Raw genomic sequence first — 14,719 nt, 5'->3', positions numbered from 1 at the left:
CTCTCAGATGCCCCCACAGGGAAGTGGAGTAGTGGGGAGGCCTCTCCTGGACCCATCATCCACTGAGAAGCTCACCCTTGCCTGCCCTGGAGCTTGGGTACTCAGGGAGGGCAGTGGGGCTGGGAGAAGCAGGGTGAACAGCCTGAGCCCATGGATCTGGGCACTAGGAACCTGAGCTCTTATCCCTCCTGGACTGCCAGCTCTGGCTGCACCCCTTTCCACATCCACATGCTCCTTGTCAGTGCAGGGGCTGCCAGATGGGAAGTCCTGCCGGGCTCCCATCTGCAGGCTGGGTTTCCCAGGAGCAGACTGGAAGACTTGGCCCAGCCAGGCTGGCCTGAGCAGGACCCTCTAAGTCAGAGACCAGAGGAAAATATCATGTCTGGTGGAATTTGAGAGGCCCTCCCAGAAAAGCTCCGACAACCACTTAAGTATGCCTGAAATGCACCATCTATCCATCATTTCTTTGAGTTATGTATGAGCCACCAGGCCCCCTCAAGCAGGAGGCCTCCGGTGGTATCGCTTATCCAACAAGATGGAAGGAGCAGCCCCCAGAGAGGCATGGGAGGGGGGTCCATTCAGATGGGGAGAGAGGGAAGACACCTCAACCTTCTCTCACCTGATCCTCCCTGCAGCCCTGCCAAGTCTGTGCTCATATTTTCACTCCACAAATGACCACGATGGAGAGGCAGCTGGAGCCAGAACTCAAATCTGGGTCATCTGACTTCTGAGTTCTTTTCCCACAAAGAACTGCAAGGAAGAAAGGATGAACAATACAGTAAAACTCGAAGTGAATAATAAATGTTTCATTTTTAAAACTTAATCCTTTGGAGTTTTTAAATTTTTTTAAATTTAAAACTCTCCCACAAAACTCTTGGATTAAATATTGATAGATTCTGCACGCTACTTAGAAAAGAACAACAAAGAACTGTTCATATCACCATATCCCAAGCTATGGGATCCAACCAAAAGAAGACTCAGAGGAAAATTAATAGCCTTGCTTGGTTTCATTACTAAACAAGAATAAAAGTAAATGAACTGAGCATTCAATTCTATACATTAGAAAATAACAGATGAAATGTAGCATAAGAAAGGCAGAGAAAGGAAGAGGCTTCAATAAGCAGGCTTCTGTCCTAACCTGAGAAGGAGGGATATCCAGGTTCCCACTTCATGTAAACATGGACGCTTTGCATAAAATAAAACCATATGGATGCTTGAGAGTATTTTGTAGATGATTTTACCAATAGAATCTGTTGAAATACACATTGTGGGATACTTCCTTAGATTAAAATTGTTTTCTCTATAAAATATTAAATAGATGCAGCCCTTCAATATGAGGACCAGACCAGACCTTGTGAATGAAAGTTATCAACCCATATCCAGAATGACCCAGATCCAGCACTTTCTCTTGCTTATACTTTCTCTCTCTGTCTCTCCCCACATTTTAACTCCAGCTATCAGATTCAAAAACTAAAATGCCCTACATAAATAGTTCTTTATGACCAATACAGATTAATTGAAAAGGTGAATTGATATTGATGAAAATGTTAAGGTTAATTCATGCTAGTAACTAATAATGATTACATATTAACATTATATTTTTCTACAAAAATGTCTATGGGCAGAAAAGACTATAATGAGGGCAGAAATTCTGAATGAGGTTCTACAGAAAGTCCAAAATGAGTGACTTTGAAGAACACAGCATGCTGCATGCATGAGTTTGAGGAAGGACCTCACCAAGTTAATGCCGCCTCCCCTGAGGGCATCCTGCACCTCCAGCACTAGGCTTGCCCTCAGGAAAGCAGAGCAAGCTGGCTCCCCCGCACATGTGAGCATAAGTCACATGATTAAAGACCATGCAACTCTTCTTGGGCTTCAGTGTTTGTGATAACGGCTCCTCTTCCTGCAGCCTATGAACTGCCAAGGGCAGAGGCCAGAAACTGGGGCTCATAGGACCCTCCAGGAAGCCCACTATTATGTTAAGCCTAACGTAAGTACACATCAAAGAATAAATTCTGTAAAACTTTAGCATGACTGGAAAGATTCCACCCCTAACATAAGCAAAGCCAAAAAAATAGGAGATGATGAGGAAGGAGGAGAAGAAGAGGAGGAAGAGATAAAGGGAGAGAGGAAGGAAGGGAGGGAAGAAAGCAGCTCATTGTAGACAGATGGCTACCAGTATTTACTTTGGACATCTCTGCCAATCAAATCTTAGGATCATTCAGTGTCCACCTCCACATTCCCAGGTCATTTTCATCCCATAAGATCTGGCCTGGGCCCACAGTAATGATTATCTCTATGATACATACATTTCCATTTTTTATTATAATTAAACTAATAACTATTTTATTTTTTATCAGTTTTATTGATGTGTAACTTACATACCATGAAATTCACAGAAACTACTTGTAAAGAATGCATAATGAGCAATTAGGAGCTGAGCAAAGTTACTGGGTGAAAAGAAGCTCTGTGAAGTTGCTTGGGGACGTGCAATTCAGACACACATGGAATCAGACCCTCACTGTGCACTGGACCCTTTGATGACCTTCCTGAGCAAGAGCAAGGGCATGTGGATTCCAGGAGGCAGATCCATGTGTCCAAGAATTCCAGACATTCCTGCAGGCTGAAGAGCCCCATTTCATTGCACAAATTATTTCTCTGAAAGCTGTTGAAAGGGATTGAGGGCTATAATTAGAATAATGCCCTGCAGGATGACATTCACAAATGTAATTGCATAACTGTTTAGAGGTAAATGGCTCCAAGAGAGGACAGAGTTTCTCAGGAGTGCAGGGAGGGAAAGTGCAGGCACCTCTTGTGGAGCAGCCCCTTCCTGATGCCAACTGAGCCAGGAGACAGTGGAAGATGAATCTGAAGATCCCTCACTCCTGAATCAGCTTGTCTTGGGCATCAGTCTAACACAGACTTCTCAGTGATGGTGTTATCGAACACAAGTTCATGTGCCCGATGCTCAGTGAGGCCAAACAAACCAAAATGATAGAGGTTGGAGCAGAGAAAGGTTTATTGCAGGGCCGAGCAAGGAGAATAGGTGGCTCGTGCTCAAAAAACCCTGAACTTCCCAAAGGGTTGCAGCAAAGCATTTTTAAAGACCAGGTGAGGGAGGGGCATCCCAGGGTATGGGATCAGTTCATGTACAATTCTCTGATTGGTTGATGGTGAGCTAACAGGGTGGGTAACATTATCAATCCTTAGGCGCATGTAGGTCTGGCGGCTACATGCTCATGATCATCAAATAGTTAATTTCTTCCATTTGATGGTGTTTTTTAGCAACTGAAAAACTCAGGAAATATACATGAGATACTATTATCTGGGTACTTCAGAGAGAAGCTACAGCAGAGGATATGGGGGAGGGGTCTGACCCAGGAAGCCCCAGAGGGTCCTGCTTGATTATAATGGGGAAACATTCAAATATGACCCAAACTGGAGTCTTCAACCAGCTCCCATTAAACACACCTCAAAAGAGATGATGGGTTTAGGATCCATCAGCTGCTTCTTATCGTGCCCATAGAAACCCCGTCTGTGGCACATACGTGGCTGCAAGTACAGTGCACCTGGTCGCGTTGGGAAGGTACACAGAATCTGTTGTTTCATTCTCTTGAAGCCTGGGGAGCATTCAACCCTTTGGAGATTCTCAAGCATCGTCTAGCTGAAGATAATGGATTGTTCCTATTTCATAACTGAGATCAACATGGTGACCACACACCTGGGCTTCCCAAGAAGTCCTGATCTCCTATCGCTTCATTCTATCTGCCATGCATTATTCATATCTATTCAATGTGCCATGATTTCCATAACTTTGTAAGGTAGTACGTATGTTTAAATGCGCAACTAAGAAAAATATATTTTGTTGGTCCAAGTGTCCTAAATTTTGGCCCAGAAAAAAAAAAAAAAAACAACACAAAGCTGTATAAGTAGACCACAGTTTTGAAAGCCATGACAATAAATTGCATTAATTTGGTCCCCATTAATGTGGAGTACGTGTTAATCCCATAGGCCTAGGAGGAAGCTTAGCTTTGAAGAAGGAGTTTGCTTTCTAATCAAAGAAGGATGTGAACAAACTGCAGTAAGCGTAACCTACTTAAAAGCAGATGTTGTTCTTAAAGAAAAAGGTGCACATTAAGTTGTACCTGCTTGGGAGTCCTGATCTCCCAGGTCACTCTTCATTTTAGACATCAACCGACCCTCCTATTGCAGAATTTGGAACTCCAGGTCCCTCACCCATTCCAGCAAGCAAGTGCTTCCTCCAATACTGAGTTAAGAAAAGGATGTGCCCCTGGAGATCCACCGAGGCCCAGAGAGGGGAAGGAACCAGCCCTAAGTCACACATCCTGCATTTCCACCCAGTTGTTAGCGCCTCAAGCTTTGCCTCACACAGATCAGCGTTCTAATCTCAGCTCTGTCTCCTATGGTGTCTCTTAATGGTCCTTGTGCTCACCTATGTAAGGCAGATGAAGGCTGGAGCTTCCCCACCCTCTGAGGTCCAGATAAGACTGGTCCAAACTCCAACTCCACACTCTGTGAAGTGATCTCCCCAAGATCTCTGCAAATCCTGCTCCATTGCAAAGCCTCTGTTCCTACTGCATGGGCTCTGTCAACTTTAATAATATAATAGTCAGATATTTTACCACCAAAAGCAAATTTATTTGGGAATAGCCAGAAGAATTGCAATTCGGGATATGCAAACTATGGTAGACCATAGGCAAATGCAGAAAACAAGGAAAGGGAGCTGGCTTTTATAGGGAAAAGGAGGGAGTTGGGAGGGGCTGTAATAACCAGAGTCCATTGAAGGAAGCTGGGAGCCCAAAGTATGGAGGCTTCTCATTGGTTGGGTTGCTGTTGTCTCAGATTGGCTGGGCTGTCAGGGTGGAGAGAAGTTTTCTTATTCCTGCTTGATAGTAAGGTGGGTTACACCTTCCTGTCAGGATGTAGGCATCTTGTGGGGGTGCGGAGGTGGGGGTGGGGAGTATGACAGCTCCCTCTACAGGCCTTCTTGACTCCAATTTTAGCTGAGGTTTCTTTAATTCCACAACTCCAGTGGAATGCCTGGCCCATCTTTAATTCCCACACACCCACTTGCAAATGTGCTAGACTTTGCTGAAGGAAGTCCTTTTAGGTTAGGTTCCCTAGTAGCACAAGAGGGGGGCCAGATTTTGCACCCCTTTTGTCACTCAGTCATCTGCTGCGGGGAGCAGGGGTGTGTAATCAGCTTGGGGCAATTCCCCAGAGAGGAGGCAGCAGCTAACATTCACAGTTTGGGGCTGGGGGTGTGAAGCAGCAGCCCAGTAACCCTGTAACTGGGTCTGGCCGGGCACCACCATCATCCGAGACAGGGATGAGATAGAATGGTGCTCTGGGGTTTCCATCACAAAAACACAGCTCCATGCACAGCATCAGGCACCCAGTTCTTACAATGTCCCAGGCCCACACCTCAGGGTGCCCCTCAGCCACACGACTCCACTTTCATACCCTCCTGCCCTTTTACTCCTGTTTTCTGCCCCTCTTTCTGCTATTTCCCCTCCCTCTCTGGAAAAAGCAATTTTCATTTTCTTCTGTAGAACAGCTTAATCATTCTTTTATTCTTCTGTTGCCTGAGCTGCTGCTAACATCCTCTGTATATGGTGACCACCATCCTGGTTCACCAGTTTTAAGACTTAAAAGTCCCACATCCCAGAAACCCCTCTGTCCTGGGCAAACTGGAACACTTGGTCACCCTCCAAATTGCTCTTTCAGCCACTGTGACTTATCAAGGCTCCCTCCCAAATGGACATTAAGTTCGGTGTTTGCTAACATGGTTAGTCATCTTTTCTTTGGGATCAGGAATGAGTGGTGAATTACATCAAATGCTGCTTCAACCTGCATTAAGAGACTCACATGATTTAATCTGCCAGTGAAGTAATTACATTAGTATATTTTCCAATGTTGAATGGTCCTTTGTTGCCAGAATAAGCCTTAGTTGAACATACTATATGTTTCTTATGATCTCATTCTTGATTTGATGATATGGTAATATTTTGTAGGTAACTTGTTTCTAAATGAGGTTCATCTACAGTTTTCTTTTGCTGCTTGTGTCTGATGTTGGTGTCTGGAATAGACTCATCTTGTAAGCTAAGCTTGGGAACATTTCCACTTTTCTCACACCCACTTCCTTCCTGCCCAGCCTGAGCACATGAGTGAAAAATGAAAGAAGAGAGATATTCAAATATATAACACAAGATATTTTCCTCAAGATTAATTTTTGCACCCAAAAGGCACAACATGTTCAGGAAAAATTGTGTTAAAAGTGACAGATATCAAGAAACAGAATAGTTAATACAGAGAAATAATTCTTTGTGCATTCATAGAGGAAAAAGTCATTTTCAGAAGGAGAGAGGTTCATGAAATCATACTGGGTTCAGACTTTTCCTCAGCAATTTTCAATCCAGTGCATAAGAGAGAAATGTCTACAAACCGCAGTGAAAATGTAAACCTAAAATGCTATGACCATTCAATTTGTCATTTGAGCAAAAAGAGCAACAAACATTATGAAAGAACATGAAGGGACTCAGTAAATATAGCACCCAGGAACTTTTCTTTAAATATCTAATTGACAGTTATATATAGGCAAAGTATATCCAAAGGAAAAGGAAACTGGAGAAATCGTGATATTAGGGGAAACAAATAGAGAGGTGGAGGGGGTTTGGTGTAACCTGGGGGTCTCTAGAGCATAGCTGAGGAAAGGCAACTTTAAAGGCAAGACTGTATATGTTTCAGGTTGTCCTTGAAATATAAAATCAAGAGACAGGTATTTCTTAGCATGGAGAACTCAGGCAACACAGCACCAATGATTCTTGAAAAGAAAAAAAAAAGCTATTTCACAATAAAATAGAGCATCAAAATAGAAAAATAATTTAATGGAAAAATAATGAAAAAATGACAAGCACTGAATATAATAAAATATAGAAAGAAGAAACCCTGTAGAAGAGAATTCAAAAGTTATAAGCATAGACAAAGTAAAAGAATAACTTTGTGGGGCTTCCCTGGTGGCGCGGTGGTTGGGGGTCCGCCTGCTGATGCGGGGGACGCGGGTTCGTGCCCCGGTCTGGGAGGGTCCCGCATGCAGCGGAGCGGCTGGGCCTGTGAGCCGTGGCCGCTGGGCCTGTGCGTCCGGAGCCTGCGCTCCGCAGGGGGAGGGGCCGCAGCGGTGAGAGGCCCGTGTATCACAAAAAAAAAAAAAAAAAAAAAAGAATAACTTTGTGAATAAAAATTGGCAGAGAATCTTCAGAAGAAAAAAAACCTGCTAATTTCCTCATCTTTTAGAATCCAAAGGCAGCTCAAATTGTCTAGAACTGAAACATCCTTAAAATAAAATGACTCCCAGCTTATATTATTTTTCGTAACTTTTTTTTCTTAATCTGAGGCACTCTTTTAGTAATGATGGATTATGAGGTAAAGAAATATTGTTTCCATTTCACTTCAGGTTCTTCATTGCTGCTATTAAATTCAAGTAAAATCTGACAATTTTCTTTTGAAATAGCATGTTGAAATAACCTCATTTTATCAAACTCTATTTATGAATCTGTACATGTTCCTAGAGAGATAACTAGAATGACCACCACCTAATTTTAACAGTTATGCCTGGATGGAGAGATGTTAGCTCACAAACAGGACTTCTCTTTTCCTCTTTTTTTTTTTTTGGCCTCTCTTTTTATTTTGAATTGTTTGTGATCACGCATTATCTTTGTGAAATCAATAAAGCCATTACTCTTAAAGGAAAGAAAGCAAGAGAGAAAGAGATGGAGGAAGGCAGGGAAGGGGGATGGGAGGAAGGGTTCAGGTATAGAAACGTGATTCAAATTGGTTGATGGCACTAACTCCTACAAGTACTGCTAGAACCACTGGGGAAGGGGAAGGGGGTCTCTTTCTGCTTGAGCAGCTAACCTTGTCAGATGACAGCACATAGACAAAGAGGACATCCACATGGGGGAGAGTGCAAGGGGATTAAGCTCAGAGAGAGGAAGGCAGATACACACATAGAAATAGAAAGCAGTTGAGCCCCTGGATCAAGCCATGCCTGAAACCTAAGCCTTCCGGTTACTGAGTCAACAAATTGCCCTCTTTGCCTAATCCAGGTATATAATGATTTTCTACTGTGTACAACTGCAAGCATTCCAAAAAAGCAGCCTCCAAAGGCCCTCCTAGTTTAGATTTGGGAATCCCTTTATCCTATAAACACCTCCCTGCTAAGCTCCTGCCAGTACTCCTGATTAAGTCTCAGCTGCACATCCTGTTCCCAAGGCTAATTGTCAAGTAAAGCAGTAACAAGCGGCAGAGGCCCACTGAGCTGACACCGAGGTGGAACAGGAGGCTGCATGTGACAGTTCCCACGTGACCAAGACACCGTTCACCAGCCTCATCTAGACACTGCCCTGGCAGGCCTTACTCTGCTTCAAAAGAACTTCAAGGGAGGACTTCAGCTCTCCCACCAATTTCCAGGAAGAAAATTCTAGGGCGGAAAGCAGGAGGAATTTAAGCCAAGCATCAGTTTGAAGGTGACTTTGATAAAGATCCAGGCTGAGTTCCCCAAGGAAGATGGTCCTGTGGGAGTGTTGTGTGCTGTCAGCCACAAAGGCTGCTCTTGGTGAGGACAGTGAGTTAGGAGCTTGAGGCTCCCAAGGGTCCCAGAAAATGAGGAGGGGGGTGCAGGTGAGAGGCACCAGCCTGAACTTCCTCCCGTGGTCTGCCGAGCCCCACACTGCAATTTCTGGCTCCCTCCCTGCTTTCCTTGACTTGTCATAGGGGCCTACCTCTACCTCGGAGTAAAGAGCTGAAATCTCGGAACACCTTCAGCCTAGACCCTGGCCTAGCCCAGCGTTCAGAACTGAATGAACAGATGAATGAGTGAATGAATGAAGCAGGTTCTGTGTACCTGGCACTATTCTTGGCTCTGGAGATTCCAGAAGTTTAAAGCAGGCAGGGGCCCTGCTCCATGGTGCTCACATTCTTTCAGATCACACGTCTAACTGAGAGAAAGAGGCCATCTGGACAGGAGCCTGGTGTTGGGGACATCAGACCGCCTTGGGCAGTCTCTGCCAGTGAGAACTGCCCAACCTTCTAACTAGTGCCAAATGTCTCCTGTTCAAGCCAATTTCTTCAAGTGTCTGCCCCAGGAGACAGGGGCAGCTTTCCCTGAGCAGCAGAGCTGATGCAGGGAAAGAGAGGGAAGAGACTTGGGGACAAGGAGCCCAGGAGGAAGCAGCCCTCTCCTTTCCTTATCTCCCATGGTGACAACTCAATCTGGTCTCAACTGTCTGTTTCAGCAATGGGCTTTTCCATAGAGTCCTCATGTGGAGATGAGTGTCATGATCCATTTTATTGGAACCTAGAACGCATTGCTATGGCCAGACTTGGGTGTGACACTTCAGGGGGTTAGGGCTTGGGGGGGGGGGTCTATTCAAATAAGTCCCCTCTTCCCCACCAACCAGCCCTGGGGCTATGAGACCAGAGGAGCAGGTCCTGAGGGACCCCTTATGCAGGGCCGTAGCATCAACCTCATTCTCTGTTTGTATGATAAGAGGGCCACTCAGGTGCTCAAGGTCAAATAAGTTCAAGGAATTTCTATGTCCATCCAGAGAGAGAGAGAGAGACAGCTGGCCAACCCTCCCCTTTAAAAAGTGAGTTGTGCATCCAGGCATCCGAGATGTAGTGGGGGAAGGGATCCTGCTCCCCAACTCACCAATGGAGAAATTGAGGCCCAAAGAGGGGAAGTGATTTCCCAAAGGTCATGTAGAGCCTGCCGTGTGGAATCCTGGCCCAGTGCTCCTCCCTGTGCTGCAACCTGGAAGATGGTGGATCTTTTCCTGTCATACTGAAGTCACTAAAACAGCCCACTTGTCAAAAATATCAGGTGCAAGAAGAGGCAAGAAGATTACATGCAAAAAGTAGCAAAATTTGGTGGTTCTCCAAAATTCTCTAGTTATTTGAAAAATACTCCCTTCTCTAAAATTTCCCCATGCCTAACATGTTACCAAGTGTTTTAAAAGTCACAGATCAAATTGTTTCTGATATTTATTTTCTGGAGCTCCATGTCAGAAGCTGATGTCAATATTTCGTGAGAGACAGGCACAGTGGAACAAATGCAAAATCAATGTCAACTCTCTCCAGGGAACTACTCGAGATTCCAGACATCAGAGAAGCCTGATGCAAGCAGACTGAGGAACGATAGCCCCACAGAAGCGTGGAAAGATGGAAAGGGAAAAGATCGGTTTCTGGTCAAGAGAAATCCTTTGATTGTTAAAAACAAAATTAGTGGGATTAGGCCATTTCTGAATGATTCTTCCTTCTTTAAAATCCTCAGCCCGAAAACAACCCATTATCACACATTCAACACATTTTGAAGCAGGACGGCATGTGGTCAGACAGCAGGAGAGACTTCCTCAGTAAAGAGATGTGGAGTTCAGGAATAAGAAAACCAGTGAGGCTGATCAATGTGAATGCCCATTAGCCCAGGGCTGGGGAACTGCACACCATGGCCTCCCAGGGCACTTAGAAGCCAAGTCTTCCTGGAAGGCTGGCTCAGCAGGTATACAATCAGAAGCCAGCTCTGGGAACTCAGGCAGAGGGAATGGTTAGAAAGGACCTGAGGACTCACAGACTCACCAGTGAACCACGTGGGCTTGGGAAATGGGCCAAGGTGGCTCCAGAAGTCCCAGCTGCAGGACGCACACCCCAGACCTTAATGGGGACCTAAGTGTGATGATGGCAAAGATGTGTGTGAATGGGGAGCAAGGGGCAGATTTGAAATCAAGGGAACTCTGGCCCGTGGGTGTCCTCATCACAGCCATGGACCTTCTGGCAGCCACGCCCCATACAGCTCTGTGTGCTCCAGCTTCCCTGCGTGTCAGTGACATTTGCTGGCCGGGCACACAGAGCATCCCCGCCCCATGGTCCCAGCTCCTCCATCTGTCCAGATCAGGGTCTCCTCTCCCAGACAGTGTTGAGTGGGTGCCATGGAAGGTTAACCGACAGCTGCCCACAACACCATTTCCTCTAACCATGTGTCCCGCGGCAGTTGAAGGGGCCACACCTCTTGTCCCTTTCGCTCTCTTTTCAGCCTGGTTTCCCTGAGGACTGCCTCAGTCCTTGACTGGATTGGGAGCTGCCTCAGTCAGAGCCCTTTGGTCCTAAATGATGTTCACGGAATGGTTGAATTGGAGCAGATCTGCCAAAGGACGGGCTGCAATGCCGCTGCAGCCATCAGGGGCACGATAAGCAGGGGAGCCTCGGTGGCTGGACGAAGATGTATATAGGACCCAGGGTGACAAGTGACAGAAACACAATCCAAGCCAGATCCGGCAAAGAGGGAGGATGTGTGGGCTCAAAGGCAAACCCCAGTAAGGGTGTGAGTCCAAAGGGGCGCTGGGGCCTCAAGACTCTGCTCCTCATCGCACTCTGGCTCTTCCCAGGTGAGCAGGATTCTGTCAGATATGCAGCCTCCACGCGGCTGGACCATGGTAGCCACAGCTTCCAGGCTCACAAAGCCCCAGCTTTCGTAGGGATGACGGGGTGCGGATGGGGCTCTTCCCTCGGCTCCAGATCGAAAATTCCTCCTGGCTTGCTGGCTTGGTTCAAATACCCTCAGCCCAGGAACTGCACGATGGAGTGAGGGGAGAAGTTCCCCCAAAGAGGACGGGTGCTATCATTAGAAAAGAGGCAAAGGTGCCATCCATCCAAGCGAAGTGAAGGACACCCATGAAAACCGGACTCCAGCGCACGCTGAGGAACCAGCTCCGTCACTGGCAAGAGCTGGCCCTGGGTGTCAGTTATACACCCTCTATTATCTGACCAGGGGCTTTTCCTGGCTCCATCCCAATCCGTGGAGCTGCTGGCAGCAGTGAAGAGGGGGTAGTGGGGCTCCCCTCCCCACATGTGGTCTGAACAAGGCCCTCGAAGCTTTACCGTCAGCTAAACACGATCAGCTTGCTGAGCATGTGTATTCACCAGCGGGGGCCACCATGACAAAACATCACAGACTGGGGGTAACAGACATTTATTTTCTCACAACTCTGGAAGCCAGATGTCCAAGATCAAGCTGCCAGCAAGGTAGGTTTCATGCTGAGGCCTCTTTTGGTTTATAGGCAGCTGCCTTCTCTGTGTTTGCTCACATGGCCTTTACCCTGTGCTTAGGTGGGGAGATCTCTTTTCCTCTTCTTAAAAGGACACCAGCCCTATAGGATTAGGACTCCAATCTTATGACCTCATTTAACCTTATGACCTCCTAAAGACCCTATCTCCAGATACAGTCACATTGGATATTGGGAATTAGAGCGTCAACATATGAAGCTTGGGGACCCAGTTGGGCCCATAGCAGCATAGCAGGGGCCAAAATGAGTGGGGGCAGTGGAAGATGCCTGAAGGCAATGTGTTCCTTATGCCCTTCAAGTCTCAGGCACTTCCCAGCCCTGGCACCAGGCTGAGGGCAGGTACACCTCTGAGTACACTTCCAGGCACACGGTCATGTGGTCAGGCCCCGCCCTACAAGTCGTCCTCCATCCTCTCCAACACTCTGACCACCCATGAAGCAGACCTGAGCCAGGGCTTAAGCTCCAGTAGTTCCGTTAGGCACTGGCAAGGAGCAATGCAGGATGTGGTAGCGAGCAGGTCGCTGCTGTGGGCAGCCCACTAGGAGACGGCAGACCACATGTCAGAGCTGTCTTACCCAAAAGGTGAGGAAGTTGGGGTGTTCATCCATCAACGCCCACTTGTCATTGCTGAAGGATGCTCCTGGGGGCATCAGTTCCTGTGTATCTCCAGGCACGTGTTCCATGGCTAGAGCGACAAGCAGGCAGAGTGGCAGGTACCCACAGCAAGAAGCTGCTGGTGAGCAAAGCACACATGAGTGACATGGAGATACAGGCTGGTCACTACACTCTCCAAGCAGACACCTCTGTGGGGAGAGGGTAGGCATCCCACAGGGCTTAGTTTCTATGGACAAGCCCAGGCCTCGTTCAAAAATGATCAAAAGCCACCGTGGGGACCTGGGCACCTCCCAAGGACTCCTGCCTGCCTATTGCAAGCGTGGGAAGCCGTGCGCCCAAGTTGGCTGCTCCTAAGTGTCTCTTCCTTTCCCGGGTCTGTGTGCACAGCGGGACCAGGACAGAGACTCAGTCTACCAAGTTAAATCAAGTCAGATAATTCTCTTGTCTGCATCATAATTTACTTTCTTCAGAGGAGCACCTTATGGCAAAATTTGGGGGATTTTTTTTAAAGAAAAGCCGTTTTCCTCCCTAGTTTTATCTTTAATGAGCTAAGTGGTGCTAGTTTTTAAATTGTAAGAGAGAAAATACACACACACAGAGTAGATGACAATTTTAATTTTCAACAATTGTGATTGTGAATAATGCTACTAATGGCTTCCACAGTGGTTCACATTCATTTGCCTAAAATCCAAACCCCAAACTTCCATATTGAAGAATAAAAAGACAACTTGGGCCATTTAGTGACTGTCTTGTGCACCTCACCAACCTGTCTCTGGAAAAGAATTCTGTGATATACCCATTTTTCAAAATCATGAGATGTACTGGGGACCTTTACTGGGAAGTGGAACAGTTTGGGGGAAGAGGCTAAATTTAGACCCTCTGGCTCATGACCTGAATCAAGCATAAAGCGGGGCGCGGCCACTCTCTGCAAATGACACTCCACCGCCAAGAATATGAAATGCTCCAACACAAAATAATCAAATGGAGGGCAAGCGGCAACCAGCATGCTGTGGGCTCCTTTAAAAATAAGCCCCATGGGGCTTCCCTGGTGGCGCAGTGGTTGAGAGTCCGCCTGCCGATGCAGGGGACACGGGTTCGTGCCCTGGTCCGGGAGGATCCCACGTGCCGCGGAGCGGCTGGGCCCGTGAGCCATGGCCGCTGGGCCTGCGCGTCCGGAGCCTGTGCTCCGCAGCGGGAGAGGCCGCAGTAGTGAGAGGCCCGCATACCGCAAAAAAAAAAAAAAAAAAATAAGCCCCATGTTCCCCACTGTCTATTAATAGCTTAAAAAGACATCTGCTCCTAATCTGGTCTTCTCAAATCAAGAAATCTTCCCTTCAGTTCCCTCCAGGGCCTGGAGGAAATCAATGAAGCAACGAAATTTATCAAGCAACAGGCACACTCTGGCCCAGAGCTCAGAGCAGTCTGCAATCTGACCCAAGCCATCCAAAAGCCCAGGTGTGCAGGGAGCATGCACCCTTTCTCCGGCCCAACATCCTTCATCCTGCACACTCAAGCAGTGCAGAGACCACTAAGTGTTGGCAAGTCCCACCCCCTTTAGTACCCAAGAGCCCTCTGCTCCATCACCAAGGGTCGGCTGGTGCACCAGATCCTGACTCCAAGCATAGCCCCCCTTGGACTCTGCCAGTAACAGGCAGCTCACTGCTTCTCGGGGTGATTCTTCTCATCCCTGAATATCTACGACTATTAAACACACCTAAAACCCATCTCCACCAGTAGGTCTAATTCTGCTCTCAGGGGCCACGTATAGCAGATCAATTCTTCCTATGATACTCCCTCAGCTATTTGAGGAGAGATGTCTGCCTGTCGCTACAACTCCTCTCCAGCTTTGATACCTGGGTAGCAGGGGGCTGTTATGGACCCAATGCCAAGACAGGACAACTGAGTCTAGTGACATAAAGCCACAGGGTGGTTCTGCTTCATTTCTGGGCAGCACCCCCGAGTGTTCA

At 47.0% G+C, this 14,719-nt stretch overlaps 1 long non-coding RNA gene across 2 annotated transcripts in view; it reads right to left on the bottom strand.

The window, feature by feature from the left end:
• The window catches only part of LOC136793115 (uncharacterized), a 294,913-nt gene that overhangs the window by 257,556 nt on the left and 22,638 nt on the right, over positions 1–14,719 (bottom strand). The window contains exon 2 of one of the 2 annotated variants that reach the window (XR_010837958.1): positions 620–750. The exons of the other annotated variant lie outside the window; for it this stretch is intronic. This is a non-coding gene — a long non-coding RNA (uncharacterized lncRNA). The remainder of the gene's footprint in view (positions 1–619; positions 751–14,719) is intronic. 2 annotated transcript variants of the gene reach the window in all.

The sequence above is a fragment of the Kogia breviceps genome, chromosome 18 (assembly GCF_026419965.1).
Source record: "Kogia breviceps isolate mKogBre1 chromosome 18, mKogBre1 haplotype 1, whole genome shotgun sequence".
Taxonomy (NCBI): Eukaryota; Metazoa; Chordata; class Mammalia; order Artiodactyla; family Physeteridae; genus Kogia; species Kogia breviceps.
Note: the sequence above shows the minus strand (reverse complement) of the source record. Positions and strands in the feature narration are given on the sequence as shown.